Source organism: Staurois parvus, unplaced genomic scaffold (genome assembly GCF_062004578.1).
Source record: "Staurois parvus isolate SC_StPar_1 unplaced genomic scaffold, SC_StPar_1.0 ptg000282l, whole genome shotgun sequence".
In the NCBI taxonomy this organism is placed as follows: domain Eukaryota; kingdom Metazoa; phylum Chordata; class Amphibia; order Anura; family Ranidae; genus Staurois; species Staurois parvus.
The window spans coordinates 13,579,856-13,606,030 of NW_028318078.1; positions in this window are offsets into that span (position 1 = coordinate 13,579,856).

Sequence of the window (26,175 nt, forward strand, 5' to 3'; positions counted from 1 at the left end):
CTCCCAGAACGGGGAGGCAACAGTTTCTACACGCCCTCGAAAGTTCCTAGTCTTCGTGTAAATCTTATCCTCTAAGTCAGAGTAGCTCTCAGGCTCTTCGATCTCTACAGGCCCAGTGTTTCCAGGAGGTTTCTGCGACTTGACATTCTGTGTCCGGTTGGGTTTTTCACTGCCCATATGTGATCCTATGCAGTAATGCCTTGTAGCACTTTCTCCACAGCGGCTAGTGCCTAAATAACCATGTTAGTTCTGTGTAGATGCTTCTACTTATGTTATAGTTGATGGGCGGAACTGGCGGCGGATCTCAGGCCGCGGGTGTGACTCAGCTCACTGGGCGGCCCAGTGGGCGGTCTCACCCCTTTGGCTATTTTGGAGCTTCTTCATATTTGAAGTTCTAGCATACTGAGATTCCTATGGCCTTACTAGCCAACTATAGGCAAATTGTTCCTGGATTTATTAGCCTAAGTTGTTTGTTTAGTATTTTTTTGCTTTAACTAAGTTGAGTAGTTCCGGTGGACTATGATGTCCCCCTCCGAGCTGGTTAGTGGACTGGATTGGTGTCCTGCCCGCTATCCAGCCTTTTTGTGAATATTTCACCCACAGTGGATTTTTAAGATGTTTGTGCTAATCTTACTGTTTCATGTGAATATTGCTCGTATACCAGATGGTTTCTTGTTTTCTTCCTTCTGTCCTGTCTTTTTTTCTCTGTTTTTTGTCATGTGTTTTGTGTTTTTATAAAATTTTTTTCAGGGTTCTCGGGGATCATAGCGGAGATGATCTTTTTCCCTTCCGATTGCCATGTCGCTAAACTGGTTATCCTTGAATGTTCAGGGCATGAACTCTCCGCAAAAACGGGTAAAGATATTTAAGTTTCTCCGGGCTCGCCATGTCGACATTGCTTGCCTGCAGGAAACTCATTTTTCAAATACCTCTGCCCCTAAATATTTCGATGTGCGCTACCCTCAGGTTTTTCAGGCTACTGGCCCTACTAAACAAAGGGGAGTCCTTGTTGCTTTTCACGGCAAAACCACATTTGTTTGTGTCAAGCGTATTGCTGACCCAAGCGGCAGGTATCTTTTATTACAGGGCACGATTCAGGGTGTCGATGTTACAATACTGACCTATTATGCTCCCAGTGTCAACCCTGGACACTTTCTATTACATATCTGCTCCCTCCTGGCTGTTCATCAAAAGGGTACTCTTCTGCTGGCAGGAGATTCCAATTTAGTATTAAACCCATCCCTAGATAAATACCCTGCAGAAAACTCTAATTATTCCACGTCGGCCAAATCCTTCACTCGTACGTTAAGTACCCATGACCTGGTAGATTTATGGCGTGATTTCCGCCCCCGAGGAAAAGACTACACTTACTACTCTCACCCTCATCATTCTCATTTAAGAATTGACCATGCTTTTGTATTAAACATCTTCCTTTGGTACGCTCTGTCTCTATCCTCACGGTTCCATGGTCCGATAATGACCCCATTTTGGTGGTTTGTTGATCTCTCCTCTGTAAGCCATCCTACTCCTCTTGGATTACGAATGACTCTCTACTTTCACTGAAGGAGATTCAGGCGGAACTATTGCATAAATCCCAAGAGTATTTTCAGCTAAACTCGAGTTCTGTTTCTTCTTTGGTGACGTTGTGGGAAGCTTACAAGGCTGTTCTCCGGGGTCATATTATTCAGTTAGCTTTGAGGCGGAGGAAGGATAGACAACATAAACAGAGTCAGCTAGAATCAAAGTTATCTTCCGCGTCGGCTCAATTTAAGCAGGTACCAACCCCATCAAACCGTAGTTTGTTAGATCAGGCTCACCTGGAACTAGATCTCTGTTTGACTGATGAGGCTGAGCGCTCTTTGCGATGGACATGCCAGAAGTGGTATAGTAAAGCAAATAAACCAGATTCCATGTTAGCACGTAGATAACGCTCTTTCGTGCACCATTCTAAACCAATTTCTCTACGCACTCGTCAAAATGTTCTCACCAGTAATCCTGTAGTGGTATTGGAGGAGTTCCGGCATAGACTAGCCAGACTTTATGCGGATCCTACACGGGCTGATCCCCAATCTATCTCTGATTTTCTATCTCATTTGTCCTTATCTACTCAGGCTCATAAGGACCTGATGGACCGTGATATTCAAGTATCGGAAGTTCTGCAATGTATTGCAGACCTGAAGATGGGCAAACATGGATACACAGCTTCATATTACAAAAAAATTGGCAGTTGTGCTTGCCCCTCACCTTGCCGCTATGTTCAATGCGGTGAAGAGGGGTGCAAACTTTTCCCCTGACTCTTTGACTGCTGATGTGGTTATGATCCCCAAACGGGATCGGGGCCATTCCTCTTGGGCAAATTACAGACCAATTTTTCTTATTAACATTGACATGAAAATCCTCACTAAGATCTTAGCCACTCGTTTGAATTTTTTCCTTTCTCGCTTGATTAAGAAGGACAAGGTGGGTTTCCTCCCCCACAGACAAGCCGGAGATGCCATCAGACGTATTATACAGTTACAACATTTGGCCCGTACTCGCAAAATTGATATGATGCTCCTATCTCTAGATATCAACAATGCCTTTGACACCTTGAAACCATTCGTATGCATCCTGATATTAAGGGAATAGATGTAGCTGGTTCCCAACACAAGTTATCTATGTTCGCTGACAATATATTGTTATTGGTTACGAACCCGGGGGTTACTTTGCCAAACTTACTTGCGGTTTTGGATTACTTTGCAGTTCTCTCAGGCCTCCATGTTAACCCTGCCAAGTCCAAAGCTATGTCAATTACCCTCTCACCATCATTTTTGGAGACTCTGAAACATTTGTTCCCTTTTCAATGGCTTTCTGCCCTGCCGTATTTAGGAATCAAGCTTACTCCGACTTATGAAGGACTTTACCGGGCTAATTTCCCCACTGTTTTTAATGACTGGATGGAGTTGTCCTCCTGGTCTCATTATCCGCTTTCGTGGTTTGGTAGAATCAATGCGGTCCGCATGACTTATCTTCCCAAATTATTGTACGTGTTCCGAGTTTTACCAGTCCCTGTTCCCTCACATATATTCACCAGTGAAAACTCCTGTCTTTCATTTGGAGTTCCTCTCGACACAGAATCAGTAAACAAATATTATTTGCTTGTAAGACCGAGGGTGGGTTATCTGTCCCAAACCTTCAGTCTTACTATCTGGCGGCCAATATTTCCCCTAGCCCATCTCCATGCATCTCACCATTTTCCTTTGTGGGCTACTGTAGACTTGATGGACTCCCACCCGATTCCACTCTCTTCTTTACCATGGCTTCCTTCTACTCATCGACCCTCATCCCTTAGTCCGACGCTGATGCTAACGCTCCGTCTTTGGGACTCTATTAAGTATTCAGCTGGCCTCATATCTGCCCATCTTCCATTACTACGGTTGCTACACAACCCATTATTCCCCCCAGGTCATGACAATCCTGAACAGTTTGCTTGGTGGCAAGCAAATGGCTTCCATGATATACATTCCATGCCCTCTCCCACTCGGATACTCACCTTTGAAACTCTGCGCTCTTCTTACAATATCCCATTGCGGGAACTTTCTGGATACCTTCAACTCCACCACTTTATCAGTACTTTAATACAGACACATTCGGGACCCTACAGGTTGACCCCCTTTGAAAGTCAATGTAGACATAGACCCCATGCTCTGGGCTTAATTTCCCTGGTCTACTCCTCCATTATTTCTCATAGAACTCCTCCAGTCCGTTCTTATCATCAGCGTTGGCAGTCGGAACTCGGGGGCACTCTAGATCAGCAGGATTGGCGGGTCATGACCCAACAATTATCCAAATGTTCTAGGAATGTTATCATTCTAAAAAACGCCTATAAGGTTCTTTGTAGATGGTATTACACGTCTGCTCGTCTGGCTCGTTTTATTCCCACATATTCCCCGACTTGCTTTCGAGGTTGTCAACAACCGGGTACCATGGTCCATATTTGGTGGACTTGCCCCAAGGTGTGCAGATTGTGGATCAGAGTTTACACCCTTCTCCGCACTATGTTTCACACTGACATTAAGCGCAACCCATACGAAGCGCTGTTATTTAAACCAATAGTGGGCCTACTTCATCCCGAACGGCAGCTGGCATCGCACTTATTCATGGCCACCAAGCTGACGATTGTGAGAGCCTGGAAGACTCCCCTCCTCAGCTTCGGGGCTGTCAAAAACGCCTTTAACTTTATAATGGTCAACAAAAAGTTGACGGCTATATTGCTAGACAGCCAAATTTTTACAGACATGGCGTCCTTGGCTTGATATACCTCAACCGTTGAGATTCGACCAGTCCCTCTTGTCGATATAAAACTAACATACCAGTTTATTTTTTCTCCTTTTTTATACTTTTTTTATTTCTCTGCTGCGGTCCCCCTGGAGCCCCCCCTTTTTTTTTGGTTGTTGTCTGTTTGTTTGTCTTCTTTCTCTTCGCTCCTTTCTTTCCTCTTTTCTAATCTGTCTACCTCAGACTGTGTGCTGATTTGTGATTCCTGTTTTGAACCCCGTATCAGCTATACTGCATCAGAAAAATAGCTATAAAGAGATTGGATGCCGCTTTATTAATTGTTTTAAGAAAAAAATCAATATATATTCTCAATTAACACCGTGAGTAACTATTCATGCACCTTGTGCCAATATTTGCATAAGACAAAGAATCCTTATAAAAAATAATAATGATATTAAAATAAAAATAAAATATCATATAAATGAATTGTCCCATATTCACTGAGATGATGACAATTTCCATATGAGTTCAACAGAGAAGATGAATACAGTATACTCTCCTTTGTAGTAGCCTGTGCTGTGTGGCTGTAATGGTTAACAATAAGAGCTGCACTGTGAATCACTGTGATAGATGAAATCTCTCCTTCCCCAGCACTCTCCTTAATCCAACTCTCCTCCCATGGATCATAAGGAAAAGAAGAAAAGATACATAGTGTCTTATCCTGGGTAAGAAACTTTAATGTGCGCCAATATTGCACTCACAAAAAAAAGATAAAATATAATGCTCTTTCCGTATATATATATACACAACCGCGGATAGCGGTGACGACAGCCTTGTTGGTGTGCCTGCGCACACTGTCAATACTCGCCATGTCCGACTGCGGATGCGTGGTGATGTCACTGCCCCTCCCCTATGTGTTACGCTACAGGGACTCGTAGCTTCCTCTGGGGGATGTCAGCCTGCGACACTTTGTTTATATACACACAGATATTTGTACTCCTCAGTGGCTCACAAGTACATTTTACACAAGAGCTATACTGCATCCATGTGCTGGACTCCTTTGGTAGCCCTGCGTGTTAAGTACCTCTCTTATTCAGATAGGCTCCTTCTCCTATTCTTCTCACATTTTGTATGCTGATACAGCAACAATTTTTCCTTAGAGTTTATTATGTTATTGGTCTCTAAATGTCTACCATTTCTGCAATTTATTGTGTTTTCTTCCTATACAGCACTTATGTACGCAGTTTATTTTTCATGTTTTCCATCAGTACATATTCTGTGTTATTCTTCAAATCCTTTGCATGTTATATTCCTGCTGGTCATTGCATATGTTTCTGACTAATTCTCTGCTGTTTCCTATTCTATAATAAAATTCTTTGGAAAGAAAACAAAACTAGAAAAATACATTCTTGCCAATTTGGCAACTTAATAACACACTGGACACTGACTAACTGTCCTGGAATAACCTACCACTGCCCAGACACCTGTCAACAAGAAAAAAAAAACAATCCTAGCCACACATGCTTGGTCTCAAACGTGCCAAACGTGAGCCACCAAACCTTAATGACTTGGAGAGGATCTGCCAAGAGGAGTGGGCCAAAATCCCTCCTGAGATGTGTGCAAACCTGGTGGCCAACTACAGGAAACGTCTGACCTCTGTGACTGCCAACAAGGAATTTGCCACCAAGTAGTAAGTCATGTTTTGTGAAGGGGATCAAATACTTATTTCCCTCCTGAACATGCAAATCAGTGCATAATTTGTTAGACATGCATTTCTTTTGAATTTTGCTATTGAATGTTGCTATTATGTCTCTCAGTGTTACAATATACCTACCGTTTGATTTTTAGACTGATCATTTCTTTGTGAGTGGGCAAACATTCAAAATCAGCAGGGGATCAAATACTTATTTCCTTCAGTGTATGGAAGGTTTAAAGAAAGAGGCTATACCAGGGGCGAACTGACCATTCGAGCACTCGGGCACTGCCCGAGGGCCCGGGGTCAGTAGGGGGCCCCATGAGATACCCCTGGTACCTTTTTATTGGCTTTTTCATAGGTTTTTTTGGGTGTGGGCAAGGACACAGGGGCCCCATGATCCCCTATTGCCCGGGGCCCCATGATTTGTCAGTCCACCCCTGGGCTATACTCATAAAGTGCTTAAAAATGCTAGGAAGAATGCACTTGAGAGTTATAGATCATCACTAATGGGCAACAGCATAGCTCCTCTGATACAGACAAGTAATCAGAGGGGGGGTCCTGTTAGATTTGTCACCTAATATGGAGCACACTGGTTGAAGATAAGAGAGGTATTGACCAGGCTTTGGGATGTAATACTGCACTGCCCCTCACTGTCTGAGATTGTGGTCGCCCGCAGAGCCAATAATCTTGCTGACATACTAACACAATTGGAATGTGTTCAGTCGTCTAAAGAAATATAGTTGACTCCTTTCTCAAAAACGGTTGGGATGGTTCCTTTTGGCCATTGCCAAATTTGTAAATATGTGGAGCATACTGAGGCGTTCACTGATGCAGATGGAAAGAATGTATATAAGATCAAGAGCCTAATTAACTTTGCTACTACCCATTTAATGTACAGTTTACAATGTCCTTGCAATAAACTGTACATAGGTAAAACCAAACAAGATTTGCAGCTGCATTGGTGAGCACCTTAGGGATATTAGACATAAGGAACCTGAGAGTCCCCTAGCGCAGCATTTTCTTACCTATCATCAGGTAAAAACTGATGGCCTTGAGGTTAAGGGGATCTAGGCATTAAAATAAAGCAAGAGACTTGGTGACTTTAATAGTAACCGCTTGAAAAAAGAATAGTTTTGGATCTTCAAATTGGACACCCTTGTCCCTAAGGGACTTAATAAAGAATTACATTTCCAAATATTTTTGGAATGAGTTTCAAAGCTGAGTCCCTTCCAGTATTGGATGCTATGAGTTCTGGGTCCTGTGGTCTGCGGGTGATCCAAGATTGCATACTGTGAATGCATGTCTGAATGCTTTTTAATTGTTAGATGTTTTGAATGATAAATACCATTATTGTAACATGTCCCCTTTACTGTAAGAAGGATAATGGGCTGGGTTAAGTGGCATATTATAGCATGTCCCAGTTAGGATGGGTTACGTCCTGACAAAGCTGGATTTCCGGTGAAACGCATTGAGGTCCTGCAGGTGTATGTCTGGCGTCAGTTGTAAACCCCAGTGTTCCTTCCATCTAGACCAGGTACACAGAAGCATTCTGAGGCTTTGGCACCATAATGGAGCTCAGCAGCTACATGGGCTAGGAATGGCATTTCAGATACACACAGCAGCAGACCCACAGCTATCAGCCATCAGGTTTGACACATTACCTCTACACATGGCAAGGATCGTGTAAATGTCTGGTTATGCAGTCGGAGGGTGAGAGAGAAGCTGTGGAGGACTGTTTATATGCCACAGTTGAATTGCTATGCTGTTTGTCGTTTCCACCTCCGCTTTACCTGCCAATTTATACCCTGCTACTGTGATTTAGAACTGTGTGAGAGCTTGCTGTAGAAGATCCTCTGATGCACAGCTCTGCTTTCTTCATCATTGTGAATACATGCTATTTTTGCCAGTTTGAGCTCCTTTTTGCTGACTCGCTATATGTTTAGGAATGTTTTGAGAGTTATTTCTGTGTATTGATAGTTGCCTATCTCTCCCTCTTATTGTGGGACTGTGCTTTGCACCGGGCTATAGCTTGCCTGCACATGTGATTATGTGCATTATTCTTAGCATCTTTGTATGCTGTCCACGTTGATTGCAGTTCTTAGCTTATTCATTTATGTATTGTGTTTTTACTCCTGGTTTTCCTAGTATGCTACTGTTAGCTTGAGTGAGGCATGCTGACCTGTGGTTACCTAGCATAATAGGAATGTGCTTACACACCTCTAGTTCACTAATCTATTGAGGGTTACCTTATCTCTGCAGTTTCACTCATAGGACATTTCTTGGTAGTGGATACATACAATCTTAAATGCAGATTTCTAATGCTTTTGATATGCAATATACAGTGCTCAGCATAAATGAGTACACCCCTTTTCAAAAGTAAGATTTTAATCAGTATCTCAATAAACACAAGAACAATTTCCAAACTTTTGACAAAACTGAGTTTCATAGAACATTTGTTTAGCTCATTACATGAAAGTAAGGTTAATAATATAACTTAGATTACAAAGTCTTCAGTTTTATACAAACTGGTTGATGCAAAAATGAATACACCCCACAACAAAAACTACTACATCTAGTATTTATATGGCCCCCATGATCTGTAAGGACAGCACCAAGCAGAGGTAGACTGATAACTCATGGGGCGCCTGGGCAATAAGGGATCATGGGGCCCCTGTGTCCTCGACCACACTCAAACCACACCCAAGAAAGCCGATGAAAGGTATTCATGGGGCCCCCTACTGACCCTGGGCCCTCGAGCAGTGCCTGTGTGCCTGAATGGTCAGTCCGTCCCTGGCACTAAGTCTTCTAGTCATGGATTGAACAAGTTGGCGACATATTGCAACATTCATCTTTTTTCATTCCTCAATAACAACTCTTTTAAAGCCTGGATGCTGGATGGAGAGAGATGCTAAACTTGTCTCTTCAGAATTCCCCATAGGTGTTCGTTTGGGTTCAGATCAGGAGACATACTTGGCCACTGAATCACTTTAACCCTGTTCTTCTTCAGAAATGCAACAGTGGCCTTAGATGTGTTTTGGATCATTGTCATGTTGGAAAAGTGCATGATGACCAAGGGCACGGAGTGATGGTAGCATTTTCTCTTTCAATATAGAGCAGTACATCTGTGAATTCATGACACCATCAATGAAATGCAGCTCCCTGACACCAGCAGCACCACAGAAGGACACTGCCACCACTATGTTTCACTGTAGGGACCATGCATTTTTCTTTGTACTCCTCACCTTTGCGACACCATACAGTTTTAAAGCCATCAGTTCCAAAAACATTTATCTTGGTCTCATCACTCTAGAGTACAGAGTCCCAGTAGTCTTCTTTTTCAGCATGGGCCCTGGCAAATTGTAGATGAGATTTTTTGTGCATTGGCTTTAGAAGAGGCTTCCTTCATGGATGACACCCATGCATGCCATTCTTCTGCAGTGTACGCCATATTGTGTCACAGGAAACAATCACCCCAGTTTGGCTTCCTACTTCTTTAGCTAACTGCAGTGCACTTGCATAGCTATTTTCTTCAACCCTTCTCATCAGAAGACGCTCCTGTTGAGGTGTTACCTTCCGCGGACATCCTGGATGTCTCTGTGAGATGGTCGCAGTTCCATCTTTGTTAAATTTTTGTATCACTTTTGCTACAGTATTCTGGCTGATAAGTAAAGCTTTGCTTATCTTCTTGTAGCCTTCACCTTTCTTGTGTAAAGAAATTATTTGTCACATTTTTCTTCCATGTGGTGCCATTGCTGACAGCATGAAATGGGAAAGGGTTTTCTTTGTTGAGTAATGCCCTTTTATAATCAACCGTCTGCTGGACACCTGTTTAATGAATAATTAAACTCACCTGCAGTTGAATTCTTGTTAATTAGGATTTTGTTGTCTAAAATTGTTCATAAGACTTTCACTGGGGTGTAATCATTTTTGTAATCCCCTTTTTTACATGGTTTTTGTGCTTTCTCCAGTTCCCCAATATCTTTTTTGTGAACGGGTGCCCAAAACTGAACAGCAAATGCTAGATGAGGTCTTACAAATGATCTTTACAGGAGAAAAATGATCTCTCGCTCTCTCTCTCTCTCTCTCTCTCTTTCTCTTCCTCCCCCCCCTCTCTCTCTCTCTCTCTCCCTCTCCCCCAGTTGTACTCCCCCTAATATGTATGATGCATGCATTTTTTTAGCCCCCAAGTGCATAACTTTACATTTGTCAACATTAAACCTCATTTGCCACACAGTTACCCAATTAAACAATGCAATGAGATCAGCTTGTAAATTGGAGACATCCTGTAAGAATGGTATTTCAATGCACAGCTTGGTGTCATCTGCAAAGACTGAAATGCTACTTTTAATCCCAGACCCTATTTGATTTATAAATACTGTATATTAAAAAACAAGAATCCCAACACTAAACCTTAGGGTACACCATTAATAACCTTAGATCATTCAGAGTGTGAATCATTAAGCACTACTGTTTGAATAGGGTCTTTTAGCCAGCTTTCTATCCATTTCCAAACTGATTTTTCCAAGCCTGCAGACTTTGCCTTACACATTAGCCTTGTGTGTGTCAAACGCTTTTGCAAAATCCAAGTATACTATTATCACAGCTATTCCTTTGTCTAAGGTTTTGCTTACCTCCTCATAAAAAGAAATCAGTTTTGTGTGACAACTTCTGTCTTTCACGAATCCATGCTGACTATTGCTCAAAATATTGTTTTCTAGCAAAAAACATATCATGGTCTTTTAATAAACTCTCCGGTATCTTCCCAACTATAGCAGTTAAATTAGCAGGCCTGTAGTTACTTGGTAAAGACTTTGATCTCTTTTTAAATATAGGCACCACATTGGCCTTACACCAAGCCAGGGTACTATGCCAGTAATTAAAGAGTCCCTAGAAATTAGAAACAATGGCTTTGAAATGTCAGAGCTCAATTGTTTTATGGCCTGTGGGTGTATGCCATCTGGTCCAGGTGCCTTATTCACTTTTATTCTTTCTAAGCATTAATGGACCATTTCAATTTTGAACCATAGTGGTTCATTTGGGCCTGTGTCAATATCATCCCCATTATGGACATGAGCTCCCCCATGCTCCTTTGCATATACAGAGCTGAAGAAGGTATTTAATAAAATTACCTTCTTTTTGTCCCCAATCAACATCTCCAGATAATTTTGTAAAGGGCCTACATACTCAGACCTGACCTTTTTACTATTATTATATTTAAAGAATTTTTTGCTGTTTGTCCTACTATGTTTTGCTATCTCTAGTTTGTTTTGAATGATCATATACTGGATCATTCATTTGACCTGGATTTGGTTCTATGGAATGGAAACTTTTCTAGGTCTGTATGAGTTGGTCTTTAGGCTGAACCACCCTGAAATTCCATTTAGTGTTCACAACCCTTCCTCTAGAAGAGTTCTGATCCTTCACCTATCACTACCATAGTCTGTTTCCTTAAAAAACCAATAAACCCAAATCATCAAAAACTGTCAATAAATATTATATTACACTCTGTTCATACTTACTCAGCCATTAGAGCATTTGTGTCACGTGCCTTACTTGTGAGCCTGATGGCAGAGGAAGGTCTCTCGTATGGCTCTGGCTCAAGGGCCACTGAAGGTGGGACAGCAACCACAAGAGCACGGCGGGGTATGAGTGCCTGGACAGTCCTGTAGTCTGTGTGGGAATTGCTGGCACTTCACTGGCAGATGGAATGGCTGGACTGGCTGGGAGCAGAGCAGGCTGGAAGCAGGCAGACGTCATATCTGGACTGGCTGGCAGCAGAGCAGGCTGGTAGCAGGCAGACGTCATATCTGGACTGGCTGGTGGCAGAGCAGACTGGTAGCAGAGCAGGCAGGAAGAGGAGCAGGATGGTAGCAGACTGTATGAAGGGTCAGACAAGCCGGGTCAATAACAGATAAGCGGATCAGACATGAACGGCAGGCAGAAGAATGGTTGGGTCACAAGCCAAAGTCGGTGATGGTGGGAGCGGATCAAGCAGAGTCAGAAGGCAGAGGCTGAGTCCAAGAAACAAGCTGGGGTCCATCACATGTAATCACTCACAGGAACAGGCACAGGAATACAGGAGGGGGAGCTGCAGATCAGACAGCAATTCACTATTGAAGCTGCCGCACCTTTATAGGCCAGTGGGTGCCAGAATTAGCCAATGCACATTTCCGTGTGCATACGCCCATGCATGCGCACGGCCACATATAATATTACGAGCACCTGCAGGCCCGCACCTGTGCATTTGCATACGGCTATGAGCCTCAGCTATGCCATGGCCAACATGTCCCTGACAATTTGTTTTCTGTAAACTGCAAAAAACCTGGTTGAATCTGCTGTTCACTGTCCCTTCTTCCTTGTATGTGTCCCCATTGCAGCCTGAGATTGCATAGGCAAGCTGTTGACATCTACTGGGCAGGCTTCCATTTAAGTTCCCATCTAAGCTTTTCATTTCCTCTGCTTTCTTATCCATACAGCCCATATGATTATAGAGTTACACATGTTGGCATATACAAAGTGGAAATTGACACTCCCCTCCATCCTTCTCCTCCATGTCCTCATATTGCTAAACATTATGGAGGCGGGATAGAATATGGTGATTGTTGGAGGATTCATCTCCCTGTTAGTTCTAGCACATCCATACCATATAGACACAGTCTGGAGGGGTGTGACACAGCCTGTGATTGGCAGAACCTCCTCCAGATCAGTGTGAACAAAGTTAAAACTATTGCCAGCCAACTTAAACCCCACTTATATCATGTTATTGCAAAAAAAACCAAACATTTGCTTATTCTTATTTGCTAAATATAGTTTTGTAATAATATTTGAAACACTTTGTTGCTATTAATTATTTATTTTGATTCTCTATCCTAAAAGCTTTTTTAATGTCATGTGACCTGCACAGGACCAGTCAGTGCTGTGTAGACACAAATTCATAGTCCATCTGCAGATTCCTAGAAACTCCTCCCTCAGAACAGGAAACATCATGTGATCTCTGAACAGCATTAATCAAATAAGGTCAAATAAGATGATTTTTTTAATAATAAATTAAATACAGTGACATGATCTTTAGACATAATAATACACAATAGAAAGCAAGGGATGATGGCAATTAAATATTGTATGCCGTGCTCCTGAAAAGGTCGCTGCATCATTTTTTAACCACTTGCCTTCTGGAAGATTTACCCCCTTCATTTTTTGTGAAATGGCGCAGTGTTACTTTAACTGACAATTGTGCGGTCATGCAACACTGTACATAAATTAAATTTATGTAATTTTTCCCTACAAATAGAGCTTACTTTTGGTGGCATTTGATCACTTCTGCATATTTTATTTTTTGCTCTATAAACAAAAAAATACCGACAATTTTGTAAAATAACAATATTTTTAACTTTTTGCTATAAAACATATCCAATAAAAAATAAAAAAGAAAAACCTCTTCATAAATTTAAGCCAAAATGTATTTTGCTACATGTCTTTGGTAAAAAAAAATCCTAACAAGTGTATATTAATTGGTTTACATGAAAGTCATAGCGTCTACAAATGGCGGTATATATACTGGAATTTTTATTATTTTTTTTATACTAGTAATGGCAGCAATCAGCAACTTACAGTGGGACTAGGGAACTGCAGCGGGCGTTCTGACACTAACTTACAATGGGTGGGAACTGACTAACTGCCACTGACATCTCCAGTGACACTAATATAGTGATCAGTGCTAAAAAAATGCACTAATGACACTGGGCAGGAAGGGGTTAACATCTGGAGTGATCATAGGGTTAATAACGGAAATCAAAGGGTGAATACGTATCTAAATATTGCGTGGGTGCAAATGTACTGCTCTTACTTATCTGTGGTGCATCTTTCTTCTCTCCCTGGAACAAATAAGGTTCCAGGGAGAGAAGATCCAAATACAAATTCCAAATACAGGCACAGCTCTGCTTCTCCAATTGTTGCAGTAGATCAGCAAAATTTCAGTCAAAAATCATTGGCCGGGACCTACTGACAAATATGTCCCACAATGAATGATTTGCAGGGATCAGCGAGGGGGGGGCGCATATGTGCTCCAAACATGGAAAACCACTCGTCCACAGTACATTAAGGGCGGGCAGACAGGAAGTGGTTAAATGGCAGCCTGCACAGAAACCGTAACTGTAGAGCAGTTCTCAGTGCAGGAAGCAGCTGCTGTGATTTCCAGTGCAGTTTCTTTAGGTATAATGGCACCCACCCATATCTTATGCATTTTTCTCTGTGGGTGGTGGTGGCTGTGGGAACAAGTGTGAATCAAGCCCTAGCATACAGTTAAGGCAGCCATAGATTGGCATGACTTTAAACTCCACCGATAATCTAGTTGTGTATGGGCAATTTTGTCTGCGGATTTTCGTATTTTTTTGTCTTTTTGAATATCATTGTAGTTGGAAAATTTTTAGAAAACGACCAAATTTATTCCCATTGATGGCAATATCCCCCGATTTTCTAAACGACAAATTGCGCATGTGCCATGACCTGGAAGTTTCTTAAGGAACAAATTTTCTTATCCGGGAGAAAATAGTTTTAGTGTGTAAACAGAACAGTATGTCATACCATGTCATGTATTTCTGTGCAGTAATCTTTGTGTTTGATGTACAGAATAACATGCATCTACTATGCTTATTGTGTAGTGCCTAAATACCCCATAATTAATGTTATGTATTGCACAATTAACACTTATAACACTTTATGTATTTATTTTTTTTGCGGTTTAATTTGGGCATTTTACTACAATAAATGAAGAAAATTTGTAGGAACGAAATGTTGCTGTTGTCTTGCCGGCAGATTACAAAAAGAGGGAGGGACAAAAAGGTCACCAAACGACATAATTTCCGACAACAAAACAACAGCATTTCCGCCCAAAACACAATGGCATTTCCGCCCAAAAAAAGGCATCATTTCCTGTAGAGGTGACAATTACAAAGAATTTATCTGCCGATTTTCGTTCTAATTGGTGGTCTAATTGGCTTTATGACCAACCGATTTTTTGTTTATCGGAAGAAAAATTGAGAGATTTTTTCCAAATCTATGGCCTGCATTAGTGTACACTATGCAAGGAAGGACTTTTAAATAAATCCAAATCCTTGTACCTGATCTTCCCTTTTTATGTGATGAAGGTTCTGTTCTCTAATCCAACTTTCTTTTTTTTCTGAAGAGAATATCCATTTTGTTCTGTTTCTCCCTGGAAGATCATTAGATACAGCACTACCTTAATTAAAGCTAGGTTCATACCTGTTAATTTTTTAGCGCATTTCCTGGTTTCCTTCCTTTTTTCAGGGCATGCTTTCCTATGTGTCCTTTTCACATCATATCTGTGAACCAAAACCTCTTCACCACCTTCAAGACCAACTCGTGCTCCAGAGTGCCTCTTCAAAGGTGCCCACTCTCAGGAGTAGTTGACCCCTTATAGTTAATAAGTGGGTCTATCTATGTGTTTAAACCCCTGGACGCTGACGTCACACAAATATGCGGCCTCACGGAACTGGGCTTTTTTCCGTGGGGCTGCATATTTGCGTACCTGTCTTTGTGCTGGGAACGCACCGCACTGCATGCTCCCGGCACGAAGACCGTGGTGTCACTGAGAGCCCCAGGTCCCATTCTAACGATCGGGACCCGGGACTGCCGATTCTGGGTCACATGATCGCTGTGATAGCCTCTGATTGGCTATCACAGTGATCAGTCATTGTGCAGCCCGGCCCCCTTGTTTTTTTCTCTCTCTATGAATGGAGGAGAGAGATACATTGTATCTCTCTAACTCCTGGCATAGAGAGAAAAAAAATGTTTGTTTAAAAAAAAAAAAAAAAGAAAATATAATTAACCATTTCCATATCGGGCACTTTTACCCCCTTCCTGCCTAGGCCATTTTTCAGCGCTCTCACACTTTGAATGACAATTGCGCGGTCATAGAACATTGTACCCAAGCTAAAATTTTATTTTTTTCTTCACACAACTAGAGCTTTCTTTTGGTGGTATTTAATCACTGCCGGGGTTTTTATTTTTTGCTAAATTAACAAAAAAAGACCGAAAATTTAAAAAAACACGTTTTTCTTTGTTTCTGTTATAAAAGTTTGCAAATAAATAATTGTTCTTCATAAATTTAGGCAAAAATGTATTCTACTACATGTCTTTGGTGAAAATAACCTAAATTAGGATGTATTTTTAGTTTGTAGGAAAGTTATAGAGTTCACAAGCTATGGGATATATCTGAATATTGATCAATCCTGAAGTACTGACAACCTAATCTAATTTCTTGAGGTCCAAGAATGTCAAAACAGTACAGATATCCCCCAAATGACCCCTTTTTGTAAAGTAGACAGTCCGATGTATTTCATAAGAGGCATGGTGAGTTTTTTGAAGTTGTATTTTTTTGTCATAATTTTTCGGAAAATGAAAAAATGTAAAAAATTATTTTCACTATTTTTTTTTTACATACTGTCACCAGTGCAGTACAGTGTCATCATATAACTGGCATGGCAGTGATCAGGGACACTGACTGGTGAGAGTATAAAAAAAATATATATATAATAATTATTATTGTTAATTTTTTATTACATTTTTTTATTTTTTTTAAAGATTTTTTTTTCATATTTCACTATGACCAAAGTAACATTATACTACTATGGGGAAGTGATCAGTATTTTTTTTTTTTACACAATTTGCTTATAGCAAAGAATTACTTTGCTATAAGCAAGCATTCACCTGGGTTCTTTTTTGTTTTTTTTTTGTGCTTAGCTGTGATTTGGTCACGGCTAATCACATGACATGTGCATGTGATCGCTGTGACCATTCACAGCTAGACACTAGTAAACAATGGATGGCATGAATGAACACATCCATTGTATACAACTGTCATGTGACCTGCTGTGATTGGTCACAGCAGGTCACATGGTACCGGCAACGGGGCCAGTACTCAAATCTGTCGTCGGCCGTGTCCGAGGTACACAACCGGTGACAGATTGCGCCACTGCGCGGCTCTGCAGGCGCGCAAACTGTGCATGCCCTGGAGGATGCCATATGGCGTCCACCCGGAACGCTGAAGTATTTTGCCGGCCACCAAACGGCCATTGGCCGGGCGGCTAATGGTTAAATAAATATTAAAAAATAAAATAACAAATAAAGAAAAAATACCTAGATCAAAGTTTTATCTAGTTCAGTGCCAGGGTTATTGTCTGGGTCAAGGTCAGGGTCAAAGGTCAAGGTCAAAATGTCAGGGTCAAAGGTCAGGATTTTAAAAAAATTGGTATCAGTTTCAGTTAGTGTCAATGTCAGTGTATTTTAGGTAAAAAAAACCGACAAAAAGAAAATGTGCACTATTGTTTCTGGGCTGTAGTACAGGTACAAACAACAAATAACATACACATATAACATATCGCCGCGATTGCCAAGAGCTGGAGAATTTATTTTGAGTTGTTTTTCGGTGGTAGGTTATGGTAGTAACAAGAAACACACAGCTAAATAAAAAAAAATATTTTTTTTATTATTTTGGGCCAGTTTTCCTTTGAAAATAAAAAAAATCAGGAGATATCCATTACCATTTACCACCAAATGAAAGCCCACTTTGTCCTGAAAAAACATGCGGTATAATTCACCTGAATGTACAAAGTAGTTGTCATGATATGGACGGTTTTACTAACACATGTCAACGTTGCAGAATTGTGCTTAGGCATTTAGATTTGTTTTACTCTTAGGCGTGAAGGGGTTAAATTCCTTCTCCAGATAAGGTCACTCTCAGATGAGACACAGGATTGGCCAATCACAGGTGATTCACATCATATGTACATAAGATTAGAGGAGACACAGACCCATAGATAAATCATTGCACTTCATCTTTATTTGAAATAGCCCAAAAATATAAAACATACTGTACTCACAAGAGTTGGGCCCATCCAGCACCTGAAATAACTGCACAGCATTGCTCCTCTTAACCTGGAACCAGAGTAATTTCCACCGAGTGGAACTAACATCCCCAGAAATCTTGCCTCTACGCGTTTCATCTCTAATCGGGCGTCTACAAAACAGCAAGGCACTAAGTGCTGTGAAGTTATTCTGGATGCTGGATGGACTGCTACTGAGAAGCAGCGGGTCTCCTCTACTGTCAGATAGGGCTGTTCTGTGTGGCAAAGCTGGGAAAATGTGAGAACCAAACGGACAGAAATACAAATCTTTTGGCAGGATTTCTATGTGCCCAAGTGGTGACTGGCATTCTTTTAGTGTGGAAAAATGTCAGTCACTACTCTAGTGTGAACAGGCTCCTAATATTTGTAGCCAGTCTAAAAGGTCCTTGTTGATCCAAAAGTGTTTAGAAGCCTTCAAAAAACAATGGTTATTTTTCTTGTAATATATATATATAATGAGAGAATGAGAGACATACTTAGAGAGAGAGGGGGAAAGAAATAATAGTAGATATCAAGCAGTTCCAAGCTTGGCCCCTAATTGTGACTGCTGACCCATTTACTTTACAAACAGGCCAGGGAGATTAAATCTAAGCATTCATATAAACAAAACCAGAAAGAAGGAACAACAGCAAACTCACAGCTGGGGATGCAAGACTTCTTTAAATGAAAGAATATTAAACTTGTTAATAACGTCGCAGTCCAGCTACAAATGATATTTCAGTTTTTAGCAGATCTAAAGGCAAAACATTTTTTTCTAACATAAATGCATTTTCTGCATTATAGCAATCATCAAAATGCTGTGCAGCTCCTCAGTATTCCAGTGATACATATAAAGGAGTAATACATGAATAAAATCCTGCCAATAACCAAATAAAACAAATGTGAATGCACACAAAGTAACCTCTCATGCTATTAAATCAATAAATGTGCATATGATGCAATTTATAGATTCACAGAAATTAACCCACATACTGGTAATTAAATTGTTCACATAACTTATAACATACATCCAGTATATATACACTACATTGCCAAAAGTATTGGGACACCCCTCAAAATCATTGGATTCAGGTGTTCCAATCACCTGCATGGCCACAGGTATATAAAATCAAGCACCTAGGCATGCAGGCTTCTACAAAAATTTGTGATAGAATGGGTCGCTCTCAGGAGCTCAGTGGGTTCAAGCATGGTACCATGATAGGTTGCGACCTGTGCAATAAGTCCACCCATGAAATTTCCTTGCTACTAAATATTCCACAGTCAACTGTTAGTGGCATCATAACAAAGTGGAAGCAACTGAGAACAACATTAACTCAATCACAAAGTGGTAGGCCACGTAAAATGACAGAGTGGGGTCAGCGCATGCTGAAGCGCACAATGTGCAGAAGTCGCCAACTGTCTGCAGAGTCAATAGCTAAAGACCTCCAAACTTCATGTATTCTTCAGATTAGCAGAATAACAGTGCATAGGGAGCTTCATGGAATGTGTTTCCATGGGCGAGCAGCTGCATCCAAGCCTTACATTACCAAGTGCAATGCAAAGTGTCGGATGCAGTGGTGTAAAGCACGCCGCCACTGGACTCTAGAGCAGTGAGACGTGTTCTCTGGAGTGACGAATCACGCTTGTTCAAGTGTATATCACACAATACATGAAAATAAAATAGTAAAGTCCTCTTTTCTTCTTCTGTGTGATCATAGGTCAAAATGTGCCTTCCCCTTTAAGGGGATCTTCCAGATAATGCTACTTTCCCCAGCTCTTTCTAGCTCTTCAGGATTGGCTTGTGGATTAGACTCGCTTCCAGAAAGATGACAAATCCCAAATGAATCTGTAGAGTATATGATTCTTTTGCTTCCAGGATGCTAATATCACTGGCTCCGCCCTAAGCATTACATTACAATCAAGTGAGTTCCTTAGGGGATACCACTTAAAAGTGAGTGGAATTTTGAAAAATCTGTGAGAAAGTGGCATTACCTGAAAGATCCAGGTGGCATATAACCTCTTGAAGGGGAAGGTGCATTTTGACCTATCACCCTTTTAGGCCAAATTGGAAGGGACATATGGTGAAAGGCAGGGGAGTGGGTTCATCCTTTAACCCATCTATGTAACCAAAAAATATAAAATAAAATACAATCAATGATCAATTTCCCCCCATTTTATAATGCACACATTTTAAAAACAAAGTGATTCCTGATTACAGCATAAGTAATGATGGTCTCCAGTGGAATAGCTGGTGAAGTCATAGCAAGCCTATCATTTTTGTGTCCCAGTGTATTATGCTTTTGTTATTTTTGTATACATTTTCCAATACTGATGTAGTAGTATTATACCTGTATAAAATATACGGTAGTTTGAATTAAGATATAGTTTATATTCAAATGTACCTATTTTGTGTCATTTTAAAACATGGAAAAGTGCTTGCATTTGACCAGTTTTGAACTGTTCCATTGATTGGCTGCTAATGTTTATGATTTATTAAAAAGTATGAAAACTGTCACAATAGTTTGGCTTCTCTGTTTTTGTTTTGTTTTTTGCCTTTTTGGATCAGCATCCAAAAACACAATTAAAAACACTTGCTTACTTGTTTTGGGCTCTTTTGCTATCTGCATGTAATATGACAAATATGCAGTAGAACTGACAATATATCTGCAAAGCAATAAATGATGTCAGATTAAGCATACAGTACAGCTTCATGTGACATTTATTTGTACAGTTTAAATTAAATAGAGTTGTCCAGGACACTGCTACAGATTCATGGTTTGTTCTTTCATTTCCCTAGAGAGTGAACGATGAAATCTTACTGGTTGCAACAATGTAACAATGTAAGTGTTAGTTTTGCCTTAGTCATCCTTCCTCCAGTGTCTGTAAATCAGGACATTGTAAGGTTTGTGTATGAACATAGGGCATGTATAAAAACTAGCATTCTCCCCCATTGGCAATAGCAGATGTGTGTTACATTGGTACAGTTTTTGGTTCCAAACATATGCAATTTAGATTTCTGGTTAACATGTTTTATCTCTTTACAGAGAGGAAATGAAGACAGAAGCACTATTACCCTAGACCAGGGGTAGGCAACCTGCGGCTCTCCAGCTGTTGCAGGACTACAAGTTCCATCATGCCTCTGCAAGTCATAGCTGTAGCTGTCAGTTTTGTAATGTTGCAATGCCTCATGGGAAATGTAGTTCCACAACAGCTAGAGAGCCGTAGGTTGCCTACCCTTGCCCTAGACAAATAACGTATTTAAGTAATCAACCAAGTAATCATCTCGGGTTCCTGTGGAGGGACTTGCACAAGAGTTACATAGCCAATAAGGTTAAGAAAACAGTTTTGGTCCAAATAAAGGCAAAACAGCTGTCACTTTTGACTATCCTTGGGGTCAGGAAGGAATGTTTTCCCCCTGCGTGACGCAGGGGGAAAACATTCCTTCCTGACCCCAAGGATAGTCATATAAACTTCTCATATTCAAATATTCCCCCATATGGAAGAAAAATATATTTGAAATATATTTTAAAAATACTCTTCCCAAATATTTTGACATATATTTGAAATGCTACAATTTTGGCCATATTCAATATATATATATATATATACATATATAGTATGTTGAAATGCGTTTTTATTACAAAATATATGAAGAATATTTTTAAAAATACATTTCAAGTATACTGTATGTAATTAAAAATACAAATCTACATTTTTGGAATGCATTTACAGCTATATGTAAAAATATGTTAAAATGACTTTTTGTATGTTAAAAAAGATCTGAAGAATATATTTAAAAAATATATATTTTTAAAAATATATTCTTTAGATTTTTTTTAACATATAAAATAGTAATTTTAACATATATTTTTATATATATTTGTAAATGCATTCCAAAAATGTTGATTTGTATTTTTAAAGACATACAGTATATTTGAAATGTATTTTAAAAAATATTTTTCATATATTTTGTAATAAAAACGCATTTCAACATACAGAATATAAATATATGGCCAAAATTGTAGCATTTCAAATATATCTCCTAGATTGTAAGCTCGAAAGAGCAGGGCCCTCGATCCCCTCATGTTTTGCATTGTATTGGTATTGTTCTGTCACATGTTCTGTCCCCCTTTGTAATGTACAGCGCTGAGCGAACTATTGGCGCTTTATAAATACTGTCTAATAATAATATGTCAATATTTATTTGGGAAGAATATTTTTAAATATATTTCAAATATATTTTTCTTCCATGTGGGTTTCTATATTAGTATTTAGTAACTATAGCTTTGGATATTATTAGATGAAAACAAATACTCTAATTATTTCAGTTATTTCATAAACTCCCTGATTGTTTTTTGCTATTATTACTTAAAGCAGAACTTCACCCCTAAAGTAAGTTCCACTTTTTTTCATTCTCTCTCTCCTATTTAACTTTTTCTACACTGATTTTTTAGGGGGGTGAGGGGATGGGTACCTTGTTTTGACAGGTACCTGCTTCCCACTTCCACCTGGATCAACTAGGCATTCCAAGCAGGAGTTCAGCCCTCCTCTCATCCCGCTTCTTCTTGGGACACAGCTGCGGGAGCAATCACAGAGCACAGCATGGTTCACGCATGCACAGTGGGGAGCCAGCTGTGAAACCGCAAAGAGTCACAGTCGGCTTCCCACAGTTAGCGTGGAGATGCTGGAAAACTGAAGAATGGTGAAGAACTGGCCAGGGTGAGTACAGTGGAGGATCCCTAGACAGGTAAGTCAAAATTTGTAGTTGCGGACTCTTCATTTGTTGGTGGGGGGAACTGAAGATCCTCTTTAATATGGTAAAGCATTTCAAACTTTTGCTGTAAGGAACCCCTTCCTACTGATAGTAAAATCTTTCTTTCATATGCATCTGATGTCCTCTTGTCCTCAGCATAAAATGGGTACTTGGCAAATCTCTATATCTCTTTTGTTCACTTTAGAACGTTGCTTCTCTGCTTTAGATTATTACCTGTTGGGGATAGTTCCACCTGCAATAGTTGTACATTAGGTACAACTAAAAACCCAATATACACACACACGTGCACAAGCACACACGGACAAACACCGTAGAACAACTCAGTTGACATAGCAGTGTACGCAAAAGCAAATATTTTACACACACAGGCAGCAGCAAGTGTGGGAATGGGTGCTGTGTCCTTCAATGAATGCAGAAAATGGGATTTTATGGTGGGTAAAAAAAACTGTTTTCTCTTTTGTTCATTGGGTTACACAGCCCTGCTTTAGATCATCACCTACTGGGATATCCAAAGTAGTGCCTTAAGGTGGCAAAAATAAAACAAAAAAACAGACTATCCTTCTTAAAAGAAAATTACACAGGCCAGGCAAACTGCCACCCACAATTCTTTTTCCTTTGGCAAGCAGCCACATAATAGAAAAGCTTCCCCTCTGGCACCATGCTGAAGAAAAGGACCTCTGCTCTCTGTGTGGAAGCAGTTCTCTTTGCAGAGGTCTGACACACCTCTGCTAAGACATACCTTAAAGCAGTAGCAAACTCAAAAACAAAAATGTAATATATTGCAGCTTACCAAGCCGTCGATGTGGTTGCTGCATTTGTTTTCTTTTGTATGCTTTTTTCCTTTATTTTTACTGGGTGATCCAGCCAGTAACAAACTTCCTGTCTTAGAATGTCTCCACTCGGGATGGAAGCACAACACCTTTGGACATCAGAATTCTCAATCTGGGAAAAGGACAGGTTTTATTTAATATATATTAGTGTTTTATTACCAATTGCAGAAGAAAAAGCACCCCAGACCATTAAAAGGTTCACGTTGTAATGCAAGTAAATACAGCCATATAGAGTATCCACATCCCATTGATCAATGGTCCCATTCAAAATAAAGTAATAAAGTAAACACAACTGACAGTGAGTACATCTGAGGCTAAACACATAACAGGAAGCATGGATGGATGGGGGACCCTTGAGACAGAGTTCTGAGACTCATAAAGAAAAGAGGAACCTCAAGATGCCCCCCAAGGTTTTTATCCAAGTTTAGTACAACAAGGCTCAGCTGTTGAAGTGAGCTAGACAAAAGAATGTAAAAATGTAAAAAATAATAAAGAGGGTTGGAGCTGCTATCAAATAGTAAACCTGGTATCCAGGCATACACTATATAATATTACTGCCCTACATCATAAAGGATTGAATAAAAGGCAAAAGCTAACAATTGATTCTGCAAAGGAGTTAAAGTGCTTGTAAAGGCTTAGGGTTTTTTTTACCTTTGTGCATTCTAAGAATGAAGGTAGAAAATCTTCTATTTGCAACATCCCCCCCCCCAGCCCCCGCTAATATTCATCTAAGCCCCCTCTTGATCCAGCAATGTGCACAGTAATCTTGGCTATACCGGGACTCCTTTTCCTCATTGGCTGAGACAGCAGCGGGAGCCATTGGGACAGGGCCGAGCCACAGCTCCGTGTGTGAATAGACAGTGGCTGGGGAGTGTGCATGCTCAGGGGCCCCCATAGCTGTGGGGGCACCAGACAGGATGGAGGGGCCAGGAGCACTGGTGGGGGACCCGAGAAGAGGAGAATCTGGGCTGCTCTGTGCAAAACCACTGCACACAGCACGTAATTATAGACATTTTTTAATTTTTTTTTATTTTAAGTCTTTAGAATCACTATAAACTTTCAAGAGTGTAGTGACCCTAAGGACAGATGTAAAAAAAAAAAAAAAAAAAAAAAAGATCCATGTAAAAGAAGTATTCTTTTTATTTTAAATAATAGTTTGGCCATGGTTAGTATTCCTTTCCACATAAGTGATAGATGACAGCAGAGATGAATTTTAAGAAGCTGTTAGAGTTGCTTCAATGAATGCTTTCAACCTGGTATAAAAACATTTCAATGAGGCATAATTTATTAGCTCCCATACCAATTTTTGTCTGTATAGCAAAAGTCTCGGGTCCTATTTAATGTCTTTGATATTAGGGGCTAAAGTGGTGATCCATTATTTAAGAATGGCTCTGCAAGCTATGCGTAGGCAAATAAACATCCACTGTGAGTTCTACTGATACTTACAGATGTTCCTTTACAAACATGGACATGTTTTTGTCACTCCCAAACAAAAAGAGGAGTGGATATTTTGCGATCTGCAAGTTGGTTATTCTGTGGATGAATGCTATCACTTGGTCCCAGGAAAGGGCAGTTTTAAATGCACCAGTAGATTTAAATGGACTTGACTAGCAAATAAAGTAGAACTCCAGCTAACCCTTTGGGGGATGTTTGTACTATCTTGGCGTTTTAGGGCCTCCGAAACTGTGATAGATAGTAAGGAAGTGACATGAGGAAATATGCCCTTTGAAAGCCTGAAGGTGGTCATTTGATTTCGGGGGGGCCTGTATGTGGCTAGGCTGCCAAAATGTGGTATCCCCATACTCGAGAGAAGTAGCAGAATGTGTTTTGGGGTGTTATTCCACATATACTCATGGCATGTGTGAGCAATATATCATTTAAGTGACAACTTTGTATAAAAAATCTTTTTTTGTAATTTTTTCAAAATATGTAGCAATAAATAAAATTTTCCATGGACTCAACATGCCTCTCAGCAAATTCTTTGGGGTGTCTGCTTTCCACAAATGGGTCATTGGGGGAGGGTGTACTGCCCTGGCATTTTAGCACATCAAGAAATATGATAGGCAGTCAGAAAGTAAAAGCTGTGTAAATTCCAATATATATACCATAGTTTGTAGACGCTAAAACTTTCACATAAACCAATTAATATACACATATTGAGATTTTTTTACCAAAGAAATATAGCAGAATATATTTTGGTGTAAATTTATAACTAAATTTGAGTTTATTGAATAATTTTTATAACGTAAAATATTGTTTTTTAAAATTCTCAGTCTTTTTTAGCTGATATTGCGGAAAAAACCCCAGTAATGATCAAATACCACCAAAAGAAAGCGCTCTATTTTTGCGAAAAAATAACATACATTTTGTTTGGGTACAGCGTTGCATGACCACATAAACACCAGTTGAAATAGTGCAGTGCCGAATAGCAAAAAATTGCCTGGTCAGGAAGGGTTGAAATGGCCAAGCAGTTACAGCATCATAGATTCATCGGTGGCAAACAGACATCCAAGAGCAGGTGGTTGTACATGCACGATCCAACTGAGCTCAGCAGTGCTCTTGATTGCCAACTACACAAACATTCCAGCTTGACTCAGCCAATTGTCATGCTTGTAGCAAGAATGGGGTGGAAATCAGTACCAGCAGGTACTGCTATTGTTCTCAGTGGGGAGAACAATAGCAACCCAAGACTGTTTCTATTCAGCCTGGTTGATG